The sequence below is a fragment of the Pinus tabuliformis genome, chromosome 9 (assembly GCF_031772625.1).
Source record: "Pinus tabuliformis cultivar Carrire ecotype Pingquan chromosome 9, CPIR1, whole genome shotgun sequence".
In the NCBI taxonomy this organism is placed as follows: domain Eukaryota; kingdom Viridiplantae; phylum Streptophyta; class Pinopsida; order Pinales; family Pinaceae; genus Pinus; species Pinus tabuliformis.
Window position 1 is genome coordinate 765371978 of NC_142307.1, and position 9907 is coordinate 765381884.

The 9907-nt window shown below is 36.8% G+C and overlaps 1 pseudogene; it reads right to left on the minus strand.

Annotated features, from left to right (window-relative positions):
• Positions 1-672: 672 nt before the first annotated feature.
• On the minus strand, positions 673-3954 carry LOC149150978 (protein-tyrosine-phosphatase MKP1 pseudogene; annotated as a pseudogene).
• Between the last annotated feature and the right edge of the window lie 5953 nt (positions 3955-9907).

Consider the following 9907-nt stretch of genomic DNA (forward strand, 5'->3'; position numbering starts at 1 on the left):
AAGATGGTGTGGATTTTAGTTCATCATATGAAAGGTATTTGGAGTATCTAGCATGCGAGGGTAAGGAAGTTTTCACTTCTCACTAAATATTTATTGTGTTTATTAGTAACTATTAACTAACATATCTATGATATTTTGACATAATTGTGTATCTCACAAAAATGATAAATATGTGTGGGGTACAAAAACTATGTTTAATTAACAAAATCAAACATTTCAATTAAAATAAGAAAAACAACTTCTGAATACTAGTGATGACCTTGTATACTATGATAGGAATATCTTGTTGCAGATTCATTCACTCGAGGAAATTGTCACGAATTTGTACCTAGTCAATATCTCTGAATTGACTTTTACCTATGTTACCATTTGATTGAACTATTTCTTTCTCAACCATCAAATCACAACCTACCCAAAGAGAGACTACTTTTGGAAACTCTGCATCCCCACGGGCTTTGCTTGGTGCTAATAAAATGAAAATTTCTCTAGAACCAAGATAATGTGGATCAAACATGTCAATTTTTTCTATCTTGGGTCACTCATACAAAATTGGACACTTCCATTCACGGTCATTGTTCTCCTTCAATATACTTGCATGGGATGAATCACTTTCGAGAAAGGAAGGATCAGTGATATCGTGCGCAGGTGATGATGCTTCTAACATTGCACTGCCTAGTTGATTTTTCCCGTTGTATATTTTGCTAGGCCAAATATTTTCATTGCATGTACCCTTTCCTGGAACTGTAATAATTGGAAAGCAAAACCCATGTTTGGATTTGTGATACCGCGAGCTGTTTTAACATATTGAAATGCATCTTGAAAGCTCTGACCTTTTCTCCACATAAGATATGCAGTTACCAAGGAGTTTGAACGAGACACTCCCTCACAGCAGTGAATAAGAACTCTGCAACTTAGTTCTCTTACCTCCTCAAAATAATCAAACACATCATACATAATACTTTTGATGTCTTCGGAAGGGCTATCTTGCAACCACAGTGTATTATACACCAAATCTGACTTAAAATATTTTGGACAAACAAAACCAATACAATTCAATGTGAGTTATGCTATTCTCACAGAGAACCCCTCTATTTTTGGAAACAACATCGCTTCCCAGATAGATGTGTTATGCAACACTTGACCATTTCTCACTGAAGAATGCAAATTTATCCTTGTTCAGCTGTGACTCTGTTGGTGGAGTATTTCGTTGAGCTTATCCTAAGTCAAGTTTAATGCCTGGGCTATTTATTTTTCCTGCATTTCTCTTGGCCTTGTGTATTGTAGAATTCAGGGATTCTCCAATGTTGTCGACTCCTTTAGGAAAACTCTCAGCAATGAAACAAGAGTGATGTTCTTCTCGGAGATCAGAAGCTTCATAACTCAGAAAAATGTAACAGACAATTTCTCAAAGGCGGTGACACGCAATACAAAATGTTGGCGAGGGGCCTTTAGCTATTATTATATTAACTCACTATTAGGGTGAAACTGTTATTAACTATTACCTGACTATTTATCTGATGATTGAATATTATTCAATTATCTAATATTTAGAAGGTGCTACCCTGGGGTAGTCTTTCTCACAGGGAACGTCTTACGGTGTAATTATTTTTATTTTTCCATGAACAACTGGAAAACTCTATCATAAATTTGGATGCATAATTATTTTTATCTTTCCATAAACAGCTGGAAAACTCTATCATAAATTTGAATTGTAATTATTTTTATCTTTCCATGAACAATTGGAAAACTCTATCATAAGTTTGGATTGTAATTATTTTTATCTTTCCATGAACAACTGGAAAACTCTATCATAAGTTTGGATGCATAATTATTTTTATCTTTCCATGAACAACTGGAAAACTCTATCATAAGTTTTGGATGCATTGTTAGACGCCTTATTGCAATGTGGTTTATGTGCATGTTTTTTTTTTTTTTTTTAACAAAATTCATGTTGGGATGTTTTTTATGTATAGGTTTTATGTGGTTGGTGTAATCATTGTTCTAGTATTTTCAAGGAATCAACTTATTATAAGCGGACAATTTGGTGAAGAATGGGGAAATGCACTTAAGAGGAAGGATATTTCAGTTTAGAAATTAGGAAGTTTTTGAATTTAAAAAGGGCTCGTAAATATTATCTTAAAGTTAATATTTAAAAGGAAAAGAGAAGTAATTTAATTCTATCTTATTTTTCACACTTGAAAATTCATTCTCAAGGAAAAAATAGCTCTTATATGAGAGGAGAGAAGGTTAATAATTAAATATTTGAAAATGTTACAATGATATGCATTATAAAAGAGGTTTCATGCCCATTGTTGATGTTGGTTGTTTCTTGATGAAATGCTATGCTATTTTACAATTTTATGATCATAGTATTTGTGATTTTGGATTAGGAATTTGGTTAAGCAAAATACTTAAGATCAATATTCATTTATTCTTATATCACTCTCCTGGGAACAATTCTTAGGAAACCACAATGCATTGTATGTTTTCAAACATTAAAGACTATAAGGTGGTAGTAATTTTTTTTTCAAGAGTAGGATGACATTGTTTATTGTGAATTTGATCACCAACTAATGGTGGTAGTAATATTTTTGTAGATGGGGATATTAATATCTTGGGTGGTTCAGATCATCAATGTTGAAGGTAGTAGCAAGAGCCCTACATGCTAGATTTCCAATGATGTTTGGTAGTGTTTTAAGTCTTGAAATATCCATGACACTAGGGTTAATAAATTGAGAATATGGTCTATGATAATCATTTGGGATATGTTTCAATGAACTTGACAATATTCCACTTTTAAATGTGCTTGTGATTACTTCAAATTGGGTGGTAGTAATATCCCAAGCATAGAATCTTATTGAAAACTAGTTTTTAGAATTTTGAGACTAACCATCTCAAACCTTAGACAATCTAAAAGTTTATATTGTATTAAAGTATTTAAATATGACTTTTTAGTTATTTCAAATGATGATATATTAACATGTTTGTGATCCCATGTTAAAATTAATTATCTTGTATACAAAATATCTTTAAAGTATATGATTGATGATTCTAAATTTCAATTGATTTGATGTATAAAATTTAAAAGGATGAAAATATAACTAAAGTAAATCCCCCTTATATTTTTATGCGTAAAAATTGAAATCACAATGTAAAATTTATGTTATTTCTTGTAATATTTTATCCTTACACCATTCAATGAAAAAGAGAAGAAGACGAAGAAGAAGAAGAGTGTGCCATGATCTACTTATGAAGAAATCCATCATAGACGCATATATGATATTGACACTCGATAGTATCCAATTGTGAAATCACTTAGGTCTAACATAGCAATGTAATGAAATGGAGATGCTCTCTAAACAATGCAATTCACATCTACTCATTATCGTACCCTACTTATATACGAGACTAAGCTAGAGAGATAATGAATGTAAAGCCTCGAATCCATGAGATTCATATGGTCCAAACTCTTATTAAATGAGTATATTGTCTAAACATTACACATAACAATGTTCATGCATAACAATGTTACGCATAACAATGTTCTTTCTCTTGCTAGGTCACTGAGGGTTCTTAGGCGATGTGGATTTCACCGTAAGAACCTCGATGGAATTCTTAGAAGAAGTGGGTTCTTCTTCAGAGCTAGGGGCACTTGTTGGGGCTTGAGAAGTGACCATCATTTTTTGAGATGAGCAACTAACTGGCTCATTGTATCGAAGGAAAATAACCAATAATTGCCTCAGAGTGTGGCCTTCGTTTGGGTCAGGCTGGTTTTGTTGAACGGTGAGGAGAATTAGGAAGAATATTGTACAAAGTGCCCACTAGATCGAGACCTTGAGCACATAAAATGGCCACCTTGGGAAATCTAAGGATAAAGGGATCAAGTGAACTAGCCTCTAAGAACATCGTTAGGGAGTTTAGTTCAGACTAACCTCTTGCATCTTCGCCATTCATGGATATGACTAGAAATGTGGGTGGAATCAACTTGTTTAAAGTTTGGAAAAAGGTTAGTCCCGATATCTAGCCTTTTAGGTAGCTGAAAAAGGTTCAATCTACCATAATTGATCTTTCCCATTCAAGGCAAGAAATAAGATCAGAAACAGGCCAACAATAGATATGCACTTAGAAATAGAGTGAAAAATCATTTTTTAAAGATTTTTTTCTAACAATTTCTTGTCTTAAATTTGATTTGATCTCTTTTCACGATCAAACACAAATCTAGGCAAACCATTATCTGATTTGCTAAGTTAGAAGTAACCCACTAACTCAAGTGAAATTTCCCCATAACATATAGGTTGGAGTGTTGTTAGGTTTGGTATATTGTCCCTAACCATGTTTTGTGTTGAATGTGGACCATAGGTAGCTTTAGGTGAGCCTTTGCCCTAGTGGAGTACTCCTAGCCCCAACTTGAGGGTGATCCAATACTAAGTACTAGAGTAGTGAGGTCACATGGTGGGGTATAACATCTAAGGTTTATAACCGGTTGGTGCTTATTGTAAGATAAGTATTCTTATTGTGTTTATATTATATTTGTTGTTTTACTTCTTAGAGATTAGTTGTATCTTTCTAGTAAGATACTACATGTGCAAAATATAGTCTCTATGTAAAATTTTCGCTTGAAAAGTTTAGAAGGTAAATGAAGCACCAATCTAATTCTAGGAGGTATAAATCCTTTCTTAGATCTCATATTGTGCATAGAAAAATATATGAGAATATCTTGGATGATAGAATATAGCGATTGACTTCAAATTGTAATTTTGGTATCCAAAAACTCCAAAAAATTAACAAAAATATGTTATATAGGAACAAATTGGGGAAACTAGGCCAAACTTCAATTGGTCATAAATTTTATCCGAGAGCTAAGATTCTGGAAAATAAGTAGTCAATAGAAATCTATTGAGGAGACAAAACCATTTATTATCCCATATCCATGTTAATTATTATGGATCAAGACATAGTTATATTGATCCAAAACTCACTGAAATATTTTGTTTAAACATAATCAAGCATACAAAAATTTGGTGGGTCTAGTGTAACATCCCTGGTGAAAATTCCATGTAAAAATATATATAAGGCCACGGTGATGGGACACATATTCCAAGTTGAATGGTAGGGGAAACATCCTAGTGGGTGTTGATTTGGTTTATTATGGCTAAGGAAATTGGCAAAGGCAATCACTAAGGCTTTGGGAAGGCATGAGGCATTAATTGGAATTTTATTTATGAAAATAATGGAAATTAGGAGAAAAGGAAGGTGAAATGTCACAAATTGCATGTGAAGAGGAAATTGAAGGAAAATAATGGAAAATGAAGAAAATAGAGGTCTCATTAATAAAAATGCTTCTGAGGATCAGTGGGCAAGACTTGGTCAGTTCAGTGTTGGATCTCTCTCTCATTATTCTCTCTCTCTCACACTTTTGGATACTTAGAGTTTTATTGGAACACTCTTGGAGGGGTTGCATACTTGGATTCTTGGATCAAGAAGGGAAAGGGAGAGAAAGAAAGCGTAAGAGGGCGTCGACATCAACAACTATAATGGGATTTTCTTGCAGGTACTGAGTTGCATGTATGTTTTTCTCACTATTTTTGGCATGCACATGCGTGTGATTTCTTGGTTATTATTTTTCATTGGGATGGAGGATGTCTGGGATTGACAGTGGATTGCCTAGCCTTGCCATTTCCTAGATAGCCATGGTGATTGTGGGTTTACTTGCATTGTTTGTTTTTTATTGGTTCTCATGTTCCATAGCTTGGGTTGAGTTACTAGTCGTGGAGCCTTGGTTGGACAAACACTCTAGAGTTTTGTATCATCTTGGGTTGAGTTACTAGTCTTGGAGCCTTAGCTGGACAAACGATCTGGAGCCCTTGTTGGGTTGAGTTACTAGTCCTAGAGCCTTGGTTGGACAAATGCTCTGGAGCTCGGTAAAAGCTACGGGTTGAGTTACTAGTCCTAGAGCCTTGGTTGGACAAACACTCTAGAGCCTTGGAAGGTTGGGATAGTGGTCGATCTGATGTTGGTTTTATGATGTCTGACAGTGAGGTGGAATCACTGTTTAATGGGTTGAGGTGGATGGCCTCTGGAAGCCCTTCATGAGTTTTAATTGATGTTTTCCATGAGATCCCACATTCATGCTTCGAATAAGGCATAGGGGTGAATGGCTGAAGAGAGATTTGGCTTAGCCATTCTACGACTAGGTGGAACATGGAAGTCCCAACCCGGGATTGGATTTTGCATCATCAATGAAAGGTTATTTCTCCTGGTATTTCTATGAGTACTATGATGGATTATATGAGGTGTATTTTGCTATGATTTCATTGATATTTATGTCCCTATTATGATGGTTATGTATGTATTTTATGACAACAATTATGTTTGGCTCTCATCATGTTCTTACTTGTTATTGAATGATCATTGTATCTATGACCTAATGTATGAAATGTCAGCTAATGTGATAAGGAGACAATTCTTCATAGTGAATCTCAGATAAGTATGAGACCCCTATGCTTAGATTTATTATTTACACCTGTAGGTTGCATATTTACTAAGTGTTTGACAAAATTTATGTCATGGTTAGGATTTTTTAGATCAATCCCTTGATAAAGTTTTTGTTAGAGGCTTTTCCTTGGTTTCATTTATTGTCTTGGAAAGTCTCATCAAGTTTCAGGCATTGGTTTGGAGACTAGCCCTAAAAAAGTGGCTTAAATCTCGCAGTCTCTGGCACATAACTGGTTGATAGAGACTATAGTCTCACCATTGTAGGCACTATGGGAGCGACGATAGGTTTACAGTTGCATGCATGCCTTTTCATGGGAGCGACTCTGGGTTTAATTCATTTAAATTCTATGTTAACTTAGGGGTTGGGCACTTGGAGTGGTGGATTGGCTCCTTGGGATCCTGAAGCACTTGAGGGAGGTCTGTATGTTGTGTTTCCATCGATTCCATTTCTGTAAGGTTAACTAGGAGGTTGAATCATGTCATGGTAGCCTCTTGTCACATGTTTACCTTGGCCGACCGGTTTCTTGGGTATATGTGGGAGGAGGGTATTACAGAGTGTTATCAAAGCGTGGTTGTGCTCTCCTTGGGCTGTGTGTTGGTCATGCATTCATGTTGGTTTCATATGTCTTCCTTGTGCATGTATTCCATGTGCTTGTTTCATTTGCATGGTGTTGAGCATGGTTGTAGTGATGTCGACATGTAAAGGTTGAAGGTGTTGTCATGGATTATGGCTTCATGTGTGTTTGGTTGAATATGCATTGTTATGCACATCAGTGTTCACATATTATCAAGTCCACGTGATGTGGTTGGTGTTGTCATGCAGAAGGTCATGGTGTAATTACTGCTATAATTCCTCTCCTGTTAGACGAGCCCTACCTTCCTTGATGCTTATTGGCTGGTGGGCTTATAGTCGAGCCTGCTTGTGCATCATGACTGGAATCATGAACAATTTTCCGTCCTGAGTGATTGATCGATTGATGGGAATTTGGTGCAGTGTGAAGCAGGTCCAATGCCTGATGTATCGGATGCATCAGATGGATGTGAGGGAATTGATAAAGCACCAGTTTACCTAAAGCCTTCGGAAGTGTGGTTCATTGAAGTGCATCAGTCGAGGGTGAGGAGCGAGAAGCCGCTCACCCTCCCCCCTACTATTTACCCACCTGCCCCAAAGGGACCTAACAATAGGAAAGCACTTGGTGAGTTCCAGGGAGAGGGAGGGGAAGGAGCTTGTGTACTTGTCACACCCCTAAGTAAGGCGTATCATATTGAAAGTTAGAAGTCACTAACTTCTTAGATAGGCTTTTAGTTACATATTGAAAGCTGAAAGGGTGGCCATCTTTCGAAGAAAGCATAATAGCTTGTTGGTCTAGCTCCATGGCACCAAAAATGTATCGGGGCTCAAGTGATTCATCGAAGCGACGAGGCCTTGGAAGCATTAAGCTGGATCTCAAGACCCAAGGTTCTTTATTTCTCACCCATAAGGGTGAGGTATTTCTTACTCAACTAACAAGAGAGGATGCCCCTGGCAGGGCTTGATCATAAGGGAGAGGAACATAGTCGCTCGACCATAAGGATGCTACAACAAGCTCAACCATAAGGTGTCGTTAGGCCGCTCGACCATAAGGATGCTATAGCAGGCTCGACCATAAGGGAGAGGGAGAGGGAGAGGAAAGAAATATTTCTTTAGGATATAAGGTTGGTTCTAAGGTACTTGATCGAAAAATCATTGGTTGGATCAATTTTGTTCACTTTGGGTGGAACTAAGGGTTCGTGCATTCCTTCGCTCATTGCACCCTGATTTCTGACTCGCTAGTTCTAGTTGCACTCCAGGTTATCCCAAAGTTCAAATACTTGAAAGGCCCTTCAAGTTCTATAGGAACTAACTAAGTGGGGATGATTTTTGTGCACTTCAATTGCCGCTAGTTTCACCCCGAATCCACTCCATTACACATCGATCGTTTGGGCGGGACCTTAGTTGACGAAGGATCAATGGAACTAAGGGCTTGTAACTGAGGCAAAAGCGTTTTAATTGGACGAGAAATCAATAGGTCATTAGTAGTTCTTTGCATTATCTATCAAGAAATCATTATCCCTGATCATTCCCTAGTAAAGGATTCCCCAAAAATTGTACATATTAACAATTTGAGTAGGAACGTAGATATCAGAGCATAGAGTAGTGAAGGACTAATAGCCCACAAGATCACGAGATGGATCTATCACCGAGGCTACTTTGTTTGTTGCCTCTGCCGGATGAAGGGAAGAAGGGAGGGAGTCACTCACTCATTCATATGGGTGAGGTTATTTAAATGCTTAACCAAAGGGAGAGGGAGAGGGATTTATCGCTCACTTGATGTTAGGAAAGAGAGGTGGCATTGGCACACTCTCAATTAAGGAGAGGATGCGTAAGCATGACTCGACTAATAAGGAGAGGAAGCATTTTTAAGGTTCAACCAACAGGAGAGGATGCTAAGCATGGCTCGACCAATGAGAGGATGCGAAGCATGGCTCAACCAATGGGAGAGGATGCGTAAGCAGGCTCTCAATAGTAGGAGAGGAACTTCAGTTGCTTGACCATAAGGTGCTGTAAGGCCGCTCGACCATAAGGCAGAGGGAGAGGAGGATCTTGCTCGACCAGAAGGTTTAGAAAGTATCTCCTGCCTAGTTATGGGTTTGGTATTTAGAGATTTGATTGGATGATCAAACATCTGTTTTTGCATGGGCTTCTAGAAAGGTAGGCTAGGAAGGTAGTTTAGGTATGCAGGTGAGGTGTACAGGTAGGTTAGCTGGGTTAGGTAGTAAGGTAGGTAGATAGAGAATGAATGAATGCATAATTACATATATAATTCATGAACCACTCTCTCCTAATCAGATGAGTGACGATATTTATCAAAGTAGGTCAAAAATACCCCAATCTCTCTCAATGGCTCATGTAATGTAAGATAATATTTTTCGACCATAATGACATATATAATATATCTCATTCATTATTGGAAGAAATTAATAATGACATATCTCATTCATTCATGAATAATGACATATATAATAGCAACATTTTTTTGTCTTATCTCTCAAGTTACTTTATTATATGTAATTACGTATATAATAAGGGTTCATAGGTTTTCCGTTATATCTTTCCATCTTCCTTGCTCTCCCAAAGCTAGCCAACCAGATTCATTACTAACGAGCGTAATTAGGACTATGGTTGGTAGTAGGTAATATGGTCATGCATTGATGATTTTACTCTAGCTATAATGTCGTGTATATGGTTCTGTACTCATGTGTTATCTATATATATATATATATATATATATATATATATATATATATATGCAGTTGTTATGCATGTACGGTCTTGGTTATAGTTATGCATGAACAGTAGGTCAAATATGCCTTGTGAAGTCATTGTCTGCAA